We start from the raw sequence: 11,148 nt of genomic DNA on the forward strand, positions 1-11,148 counted from the left end.
ACTTTAAAAAAGACAACAGTGACTGACTGGCTAAGGAAGACATTTGCAGCAGTAGGACCCTTGTTACTACCAAATGCTCACTTTTAAATGTTACCCTCATAATCAAAATAAGCCCTAATTCGGATCTCATCCATTGTTGAAGAACCTATATACCCAGTTTTCTGCAAAGATCTGAATCTTTCCTTAAAACATATAAGCATAAAACTTCATTCTGTTCATTATTAGATTTTTTTTCTCTCCAAAGTTCATCTATGAGAATGAGAAAGGTCACCAGATAAGAAAAATCAGATTTAATTCTTATTAAAAAGAGTGCGAACAGGAACCAGCCCATTTTAATAATGCTGTACCAGTTATTAAAAGTTCATCACGAAATGACTGTTCATGTGTAAAATTATATTTGAATTATGCTGTACGTGCAATGTTGGTTGTTTCCCATTGTGGCGAAAGTTTCTTGGGATGGTAGTGCCCCACAGTTGCTTTTCTACCTAAAAAGGTGTAAAAGAACATAAACAGGTTTCTAAGATGAGAACTGAGTTAGTCACATTGAAAGTCCTGTGGCCCTGAAAAAAAAGGTAACGGACCCAACTAAATATTTACACTAATGGTTGTTTATATAGAATAATGATGATTTACACTGACAGAAGTCAACGAAGCATTAATTACAACCATTCTGAAAAAATAAAGAAAACGAATTTAGTAAAAATATTATGGAAATATTCTGTTAAATATTTTGAAATACAAAAGTGAAACAAAAATAATAACGAGAGACATCCATGTATGTGTAAATATTATGGTAGCAGACGTTACGTCAGATTGCTGGCAATTTGCTTTGTATGTTTGGCTATGTTGGAGGGTATATCTTTGCAATTGAGCTTGTATAAGCCTAATCGTTTTGTAAAAGGGGGGGGGGGGAAGATTATTATTCTTTAAGATATGAATGACTAATTGCAGGAACCCCCCATGAACCATGGACCTTGCCGTTGGTGGGGAGGCTTGCGTGCCTCAGCGATACAGATGGCCGTACCGTAGGTGCAACCACAACGGAGGGGTATCTGTTGAGAGGCCAGACAAACATGTGGTTCCTGAAGAGGGGCAGCAGCCTTTTCAGTAGTTGCAGGGGCAACAGTCTGGATGATTGACTGATCTGGCCTTGTAACATTAACCAAAACGGCCTTGCTGTGCTGGTACTGCGAACGGCTGAAAGCAAGGGGAAACTACAGCCGTAATTTTTCCCGAGGACATGCAGCTTTACTGTGTGATTAAATGATGATGGCGTCCTCTTGGGTAAAATATTCCGGAGGTAAAATAGTCCCCCATTCGGATCTCCGGGCGGGGACTACTCAAGAGGACGTCGTTATCAGGAGAAAGAAAACTGGCGTTCTACGGATCGGAGCGTGGAATGTCAGATCACTTAATCGGGCAGGTAGGTTAGAAAATTTAAAAAGGGAAATGGATAGGTTAAAGTTAGATATAGTGGGAATTAGTGAAGTTCGGTGGCAGGAGGAACAAGACTTTTGGTCAGGTGATTACAGGGTTATAAATACAAAATCAAATAGGGGTAATGCAGGAGTAGGTTTAATAATGAATAAAAAAATAGGAGTGCGGGTTAGCTACTACAAACAGCATAGTGAACGCATTATTGTGGCCAAGATAGACACAAAGCCCATGCCTACTACAGTAGTACAAGTTTATATGCCAACTAGCTCTGCAGATGATGAAGAAATAGATGAAATGTATGACGAGATAAAAGAAATTATTCAGGTAGTGAAGGGAGACGAAAATTTAATAGTCATGGGTGACTGGAATTCGTCAGTAGGAAAAGGGCGAGAAGGAAACATAGTAGGTGAATATGGATTGGGGGGAAGGAATGAAAGAGGAAGCCGCCTTGTAGAATTTTGCACAGAGCATAACTTAATCATAGCTAACACTTGGTTCAAGAATCATGAAAGGAGGCTGTATACATGGAAGAAGCCAGGAGATACTGACAGGTTTCAGATAGATTATATAATGGTAAGACAGAGATTTAGGAACCAGGTTTTAAATTGTAAGACATTTCCGGGGGCAGATGTGGATTCTGACCACAATCTATTGGTTATGAACTGCAGATTGAAACTGAAGAAACTGCAAAAAGGTGGGAATTTAAGGAGATGGGACCTGGATAAGCTGAAAGAACCAGAGGTTGTAAGAGAGTTTCAGGGAGAGCATAAGGGAACAATTGACAGGAATGGGGGAAAGAAATACAGTAGAAGAAGAATGGGTAGCTCTGAGGGATGAAGTGGTGAAGGCAGCAGACGATCAAGTAGGTAAAAAGACGAGGGCTAATAGAAATCCTTGGGTAACAGAAGAAATATTGAATTTAATTGATGAAAGGAGAAAATATAAAAATGCAGTAAATGAAGCAGGCAAAAAGGAATACAAACGTCTCAAAAATGAGATCGACAGGAAGTGCAAAATGGCTAAGCAGGGATGGCTAGAGGACAAATGTAAGGATGTAGAGGCTTGTCTCACTAGGGGTAAGATAGATACTGCCTACAGGAAAATTAAAGAGACCTTTGGAGAGAAGAGAACCACTTGTATGAATATCAAGAGCTCAGATGGCAACCCAGTTCTAAGCAAAGAAGGGAAGGTAGAAAGGTGGAAGGAGTATATAGAGGGTTTATACAAGGGTGATGTACTTGAGGACAATATTATGGAAATGGAAGAGGATGTAGATGAAGACGAAATGGGAGATAAGATACTGCGTGAAGAGTTTGACAGAGCACTGAAAGACCTGAGTCGAAACAAGGCCCCGGGAGTAGACAACATTCCACTAGAACTACTGATGGCTTCGGGAGAGCCAGTCATGACAAAACTCTACCATCTGGTGAGCACGATGTATGAGACAGGCGAAATACCCTCAGACTTCAAGAAGAATATAATAATTCCAATCCCAAAGAAAGCAGGGGTTGACAGATGTGAAAATTACCGAACTATCAGTTTAATAAGTCACAGCTGCAAAATACTAACGCGAATTCTTTACAGACGAATGGAAAAACTGGTAGAAGCTGACCTCGGGGAAGATCAGTTTGGATTCCGTAGGAATGTTGGAACACGTGAGGCAATACTGACCTTACGACTTATCTTGGAAGAAAGATTAAGAAAAGGCAAACCTACATTTCTAGCATTTGTAGACTTAGAGAAAGCTTTTGACAATGTTGACTGGAATACTCTCTTTCAAATTCTGAAGGTGGCAGGGGTAAAATACAGGGAGCGAAAGGCTATTTACAATTTGTACAGAAACCAGATGGCAGTTATAAGAGTCGAGGGGCATGAAAGGGAAGCAGTGGTTGGGAAAGGAGTGAGACAGGGTTGTAGCCTCTCCCCGATGTTATTCAATCTGTATATTGAGCAAGCAGTAAAGGAAACAAAAGAAAAATTCGGAGTAGGTATTAAAATTCATGGAGAAGAAGTAAAAACTTTGAGGTTCGCCGATGACATTGTAATTCTGTCAGAGACAGCAAAGGACTTGGGAGAGCAGTTGAACGGAATGGACAGTGTCTTGAAAGGAGGATATAAGATGAACATCAACAAAAGCAAAACGAGGATAATGGAATGTAGTCAAATTAAGTCGGGTGATGCTGAGGGAATTAGACTAGGAAATGAGACACTTAAAGTAGTAAAAGAGTTTTGCTATTTAGGGAGTAAAATAACCGATGATGGTCGAAGTAGAGAGGATATAAAATGTAGACTGGCAATGGCAAGGAAAGCGTTTCTCAAGAAGAGAAATTTGTTAACATCGAGTATAGATTTAGGTGTCAGGAAGTCGTTTCTGAAAGTATTTGTATGGAGTGTAGCCATGTATGGAAGTGAGACATGGACGATAACTAGTTTGGACAAGAAGAGAATAGAAGCTTTCGAAATGTGGTGCTACAGAAGAATGCTGAAGATAAGGTGGGTAGATCACGTAACTAATGAGGAGGTATTGAATAGGATTGGAGAGAAGAGAAGTTTGTGGCACAACTTGACTAGAAGAAGGGATCGGTTGGTAGGACATGTTTTGAGGCATCAAGGGATCACAAATTTAGCATTGGAGGGCAGCGTGGAGGGTAAAAATCGTAGAGGGAGACCAAGAGATCAATACACTAAGCAGATTCAGAAGGATGTAGGTTGCAGTAGGTACTGGGAGATGAAGAAGCTTGCACAGGATAGAGTAGCATGGAGAGCTGCATCAAACCAGTCTCAGGACTGAAGACCACAACAACAACAACAATTGCAGGAAGTTGTTTATGTGAAAGATTATATTTTTAAATGATAATGGCTCTATATATGATGTTTTCTACGGTGTTCTGTGCTGTCTGCACAAGTTTCTGTTGAGAAGCTTTCTTGACTGGTGTTGGTTTGATTTTTTTTGGTGATTTATCTGTCTTGGAATGCCTTGTGCCCATTGTTGGAAGTTACAGGTGTAGTGATATTATTTTTTTTCGTTATGTCTGTATCTCCTTCTGTACTCTTGGTACTTCCCATTATATCAAGTATTAAGATTTCTTTCCATTCCATTCGCCATAGGGCACAGGCAGAATAATTGCTGAAAAGCTTGTGTGCACACTTTAAGGAATCTAAGTTTCTTTTTGAGGTTTCTACAGGAGTGATACAAAGGGGACGGGTGTAATATATACCCAGATTCTTCACATAATAGTGTTTCTTACAACTTTGTCATGCTTTTGTGGAATTATTGTTGTTAACCTACAAGCTTCTGCCAGTTGAGGTTTTTTATGCATCTCAGTGACAGTCTCCCTTTGGTAAAATGAACCTATGACCATTCAAGGTGCTCTTAATTTTATACATTCAGTTACCCTCGTTAGTCCCATATGGCTTCGGTCCAACACACTTTAGCAATATTCTAGGAAGGCTGGCACAAATGTTTTGTAAATGATGTACTCTGTAGACCTGTTGCATTATCCCAGTACCCTACTCACAAATGTAAACCTACAATCTGATTTACCTACGACTGAGTCTATGTGATAATTTGATTCCTTATCCCTGCAAATTATTGAACTCGGGTATTGTTATTTAAGTTTTACTGAAATTTTATGTAGGTGATTCATTTTGGACCTAAAGTATGTCATCTTTCGCTGGTTTGAGTGTCAAGATATTTTCCTTGTGCAAATACACTCCTGGAAATGGAAAAAAGAACACATTGACACCGGTGTGTCAGACCCACCATACTTGCTCCGGACACTGCGAGAGGGCTGTACAAGCAATGATTACACGCACGGCACAGCGGACACACCAGGAACCGCGGTGTTGGCCGTCGAATGGCGCTAGCTGCGCAGCATTTGTGCACCGCCGCCGTCAGTGTCAGCCAGTTTGCCGTGGCATACGGAGCTCCATCGCAGTCTTTAACACTGGTAGCATGCCGCGACAGCGTGGACGTGAACCTTATGTGCAGTTGACGGACTTTGAGCGAGGGCGTATAGTGGGCATGCGGGAGGCCGGGTGGACGTACCGCCGAATTGCTCAACACGTGGGGCGTGAGGTCTCCACAGTACATCGATGTTGTCGCCAGTGGTCGGCGGAAGGTGCACGTGCCCGTCGACCTGGGACCGGACCGCAGCGACGCACGGATGCACGCCAAGACCGTAGGATCCTACGCAGTGCCGTAGGGGACCGCACCGCCACTTGCCAGCAAATTAGGGCCACTGTTGCTGTTGCTCCTGGGGTATCGGCGTGGACCATTCGCAACCGTCTCCATGAAGCTGGGCTACGGTCCCGCACACCGTTAGGCCGTCTTCCGCTCACGCCCCAACATTGTGCAGCCCGCCTCCAGTGGTGTCGCGACAGGCGTGAATGGAGGGACGAATGGAGACGTGTCGTCTTCAGCGATGAGAGTCGCTTCTGCCTTGGTGCCAATGATGGTCGTATGCATGTTTGGCGCCGTGCAGGTGAGCGCCACAATCAGGACTGCATACGACCGAGGCACACAGGGCCAACACCCGGCATCATGGTGTGGGGAGCGATCTCCTACACTGGCCGTACACCACTGGTGATCGTCGAGGGGACACTGAATAGTGCACGGTACATCCAAACCGTCATCGAACCCATCATTCTACCATTCCTAGACCGGCAAGGGAACTTGCTGTTCCAACAGGACAATGCACGTCCGCATGTATCCCGTGCCACCCAACGTGCTCTAGAAGGTGTAAGTCAACTACCCTGGCCAGCAAGATCTCCGGATCTGTCCCCCATGGAGCATGTTTGGGACTGGATGAAGCGTCGTCTCACGCTGGTCCATCTGAGGCGCCAGGTGGAAATGGCATGGCAAGCCGTTCCACAGGACTACATCCAGCATCTCTACGATCGTCTCCATGGGAGAATAGCAGCCTGCATTGCTGCGGAAGGTGGATATACACTGTACTAGTGCCGACATTGTGCGTGCTCTGTTGCCTGTGTCTATGTGCCTGTGGTTATGTCAGTGTGATCAGGTGATGTATCTGACCCCAGGAATGTGTCAATAAAGTTTCCACTTCCTGGGACAATGAATTCACGGTGTTCTTATTTCAATTTCCAGGAGTGTATTAGTGCCTGTTGGTTTCCTATAAATCTCAAAATGATATCTATGGTTTTGTTGCAGATTTTTAATTTTTAGAAGTTAATGTTGTGATTGATCCTATATTCTATGAGAAACAAATTTGTTTGTGCATGTGTTCTGATTTGTTGCTGATGCATCAGTTTCATTTTTGGTGTTATTGATTTGTCCACACATCTAATATAGGAGATGATTTTGCTGTTAATGTGGTTGTTAGCCTTGAGAAATGCTTACTCTAAATGGTTTGTGTAAATATCTGTCAATATTCCAGTGAGGCAAATGTTTCAGTAAAATAGTGATATGAAAAATTTTGTAAGCATAAAGGATATGACCCCCCCCCCCCCCCCCCATGAACCATGGACCTTGCCATTGGTGGGGAGGCTTGCGTGCCTTAGCGATACAGATAGCCGTACTGTAGGTGCAACCACAACGGAGGGGTATCTGTTGGAGGCCAGACAAATGTATGGTTCCTGAAGAGGGGCAGCAGCCTTTTCAGTTGTTGCAGGGGCAACAGTCTGGATGATTGATTGATGTCTGCAGCTCGTGGTCGTGCGGTAGCGTTCTCACTTCCTGCGCCCGGGTTCCTGGGTTCGATTCGCAGCGGGGTCAGGGATTTTATCTGCCTCGTGATGACTGTGTGTTGTGTGATGTCCTTAGGTTAGTTAGGTTTAAGTAGTAAAGCCGGCCGAAGTGGCCGTGCGGTTCTAGGCGCTGCAGTCTGGAACCGAGCGACCGTTATGGTCGCAGGTTCGAATCCTGCCGCGGGCATAGATGTGAGTGATGTCCTTAGGTTAGTTAGGTTTAAGTAGTTCTAAGTTCTAGGGGACTGATGACCAAAGAGGTTAAGTCCCATAGTGCTCAAGCCATTTGAACCGTTTGATTGATTGATCTGGCCTTATAGCACTAACGAAAACAGCCTTGCTGTGCTGGTACTGCGAACGGCTGAAAGCAAGGGGAAACTACAGCTGTAATTTTTCCCGAGGGCATGCAGCTTTACTGTATGGTTAAATGATGATGGCGTCCTCTTGGGTAAAATATTCCGGAGGTAAAATAGTCCCCCATTTGAATCTCCGGGCGGGGACTACTCAAGAGGATGTCGTTATCAGGAGAAGGAAAACTGGCATTCTACAGATCGGAGCGGAGAATGTCAGATCCCTTAATCGGGCGGGTAGGTTAGAAAATTTAAAAAAGGAAATGGATAGTTTGGTGGCAGGAGGAACAAGACTTCTGGTCAGCCGAATACAGGGTTATAAATACAACATCAAATAGTGGTAATGCAGGAGTCGGTTTAATAGTGAATAAAAAAATAGGAGTGCGTGTAAGCTACTACAAACAGCATAGTGAACGCATTATTATGGCCAAGATACACAAAGCCCATGTCTACTACAGTAGTACAAGTTTATATGCCTACTAGCTCTGCAGATGACGAAGAAATTGAAGAAATGTATGATGAAATAAAAGAAATTATTCAGATAGTGAAGGGAGACGAAAATTTAATAGTCACGGGTGACTGGAAGTAGGGAAAGGGAGAGAAGGAAATGTAGTAGGTGAATATGGATTAGCAATAAGAAATGAAAGAGGAAGCCGCCTGGTAGAATTTTGCACAGAGCACAACTTAATCATAGCTAACACTTGGTTTAACAATCATAAAAGAAGGTTGTATACATGGAAGAAGCCTGGAGATACTGACAGGTTTCAGATAGGTTATACAATGGTAAGCCAGAGATTTAGGAACCAGGTTTTAAATTTTAAGACATTTCCAGGGGCAGATGTGGACTCTGACCACAATCTATTGGTTATGAACTATAGATTAAAACTGAAGAAACTGCAAAAAGGTGGGAATTTAAGGAGATGGGACCTGGATAAACTGAAAGAACCAGAGGTTGTAGAGAGTTTCAGGGAGAGCATAAGGGAACAATTGACAGGAATGGGGGTATTTCTTTATACAGTAGAAGAAGAATGGGTAGCTTTGAGGGATGGAGTGGTGAAGGCAGCAGAGGACCTAGTAAGTAAAAAGACGATGGCTAGTAGAAATCCTTGGGTAACAGAAGAAATATTGAATTTAACTGATGAAAGGAGAAATTATAAAAATCCGTTAAATGAAGCAGGCAAAAAGGAATACAAACGTCTCAAAAATGAGATGGACAGGAAGAGCAAAATGGCTAAGCAGGGATGGCTAGAGGACAAATGTAAGGATGTAGTGGCTTATCTCACTAGGGGTAAGATAGATACTGCCCACAAGAAAATTATAGGCCTTTGGAGAAAAGAGAACCACTTGTATGAATATCAAGAGCTCAGATGGCAACCCATTTCTAAGCAAAGAAGGGAAAGCAGAAAGGTGGAAGGAGTATATAGACAGTCTATACAAGGGCGATGTACTTGAGGACAATATTATGGAAATTGGAGAGGATGTAGATGAAGGTGAAAAGGGAGATAAGATACTGCGTGAAGAGTTTGACAGAGCACTGAAAGACCTGAGGCCAAACAAGGCCTCGGGAGTAGACAACATTCCATTAGAACTACTGACAGCCTTGGGAGAGCCAGTCCTGACAAAACTCTACCATCTGGTGAGCAAGATGTATGAGACAGGCGAAATACCCTCGGACTTCAAGAAGAATATAATAATTCCAATCCCAAAGAAAGCAAGTGTTGACAGATGTGAAAATTACCCTACTATCAATTTAATAAGTCACGGCTGCAAAATACTAATGCGAATTCTTTACAGATGAATGGAAAAACTGGTAGAAGCGGACGTCGGGGAAGATCAGTTTGGATTCCGCAGAAATATCGGAACACGTGAAGCAAAACTGACCCTACGACTTATGTTAGAAGCTAGATTAAGGAAAGGCAAACCTATACTTCTAGCATTTGTAGACTTGGAGAAAGCTTTTGACAATGTTGATTGGAATACTCTCTTTCAAATTCTAAAGGTGGCAGGGGTAAAATACAGGGAGCGAAAGGCTATTTTCAATTTGTACAGAAACCAGATGGCAGTTATAAGGGTTGAGGGACATGAAAGGGAATCAGTGGTTGGGAAGGGAGTGAGACAAGGTTGTAGCCTCTCCCCAATGTTATTCAATCTGTATATTGAGCAAGCAGTGAAGGAAACAAAAGAAACATTTGGAGTAGGTATTAAAATCCATGGTGAAGAAATAAAAACTTTGAGGTTCACCAATGACATTGTAATTCTGTCAGAGACAGCAAAGGACTTGGAAGAGCAGTTGAACGGAATGGATAGTGTCTTGAAAGGAGGCTATAAGATGAACATCAACAAAAGCAAAACGAGGATCATGGAATGTATTCGAATTAAGTCGGGTGATGCTGAGGGAATTAGATTAGGAAATGAGACACTTAAAGTAGTGAAGGAGTTTTGCTATTTGGGGAGCACCCCTCTGTGGGTGCCACCGGTTCCACACGATGGCCTACCATCCCCAACCTAATGGTCTTGTGGAATGGTGGCATGAGGTCCTCAAGACAGCACCCATGTGCCACAACCAGGAGTGGATGGAGGCCCTACCTGGGGTGCTGCTGGGCATATGAGCTGTCTACAACGAAGATCTGGACGCTTCACTGGCAGAGGTGCTCTACAGGGAAGCGATCACCCTCTCAGCGGAGTTCATATCATAAACCACCAACCTGTCTGGGACCACATCCACCATGTCCGCATTCCACTGCCATCCCACCACCCCAAACTGATCTTTTTTGTGCATAAGGACCTCCAATCGTGTACACACATCATGCTCAGGACTGTCAAACCTGCTCTCCACACTGTGTACAGTGGCCCAAAAAAGGTGTTGAAATGAGGAACGAACACTTTTGATATCTTAAAAGCTGGAAAAACAACAACAGTGTTACTGAACTGTCTACAACCGGCATGGACTTTAGCGGACACACCCAGTGTCTACCCTCCACTGGCCCCAGCTCCAGGCCCCTCAAGTCAATTCACAGTAGGCCTAGACCTGCGAGACTACCTCCCAGAAGACATTTCCGTAACACTGCAGGACTCACTACTCGGGGTTAAGGCCAAATTCCGGCTACAGCACGGTCTTGAGGTCATTAAAGCACTCCAAGCCCCTTCTGCTTACGATCGACACAGCAGATCTGAAATCCACTGTTTCTTCAGACAGCTTCCTGTTTGTGTTGGCCCCAAAGCACTTCATAATGACTGACACCCCAGACACTGCCACTGGCTGATCGACAGCCTCACCACATGACAGACAACCAACCACCAATACCTCAACGGATACCACCACCGTCACATCGGCACCGCTGCTGACGCTACGGGCCGACCGCCCAAACACCTGGCAGACTAAGATATGTCGGACCTGGCAATCGCCAGCAGCACAACGCATCAGGACGTACTCCAGTCACCATGCTTTGGACTTGTTGGGGGGGGGGGGGGCTCTGTGCAGACATAGAACCACTGGCTCCACCCCCAATAATATCGCTGCCCTATAGGAGCAAGAACAACTGTGTCTTTGCCAGTGCAAGAATAAAGGTATTCATAGTAAGTGACAAGAGTGTGAATGATTGTTTATTGTCGTGATTACCACCCCTGCTTCCCTCTATCTACAAAGCTGTTT

Source organism: Schistocerca nitens, chromosome 10, assembly GCF_023898315.1.
Source record: "Schistocerca nitens isolate TAMUIC-IGC-003100 chromosome 10, iqSchNite1.1, whole genome shotgun sequence".
NCBI classification, from domain to species: domain Eukaryota; kingdom Metazoa; phylum Arthropoda; class Insecta; order Orthoptera; family Acrididae; genus Schistocerca; species Schistocerca nitens.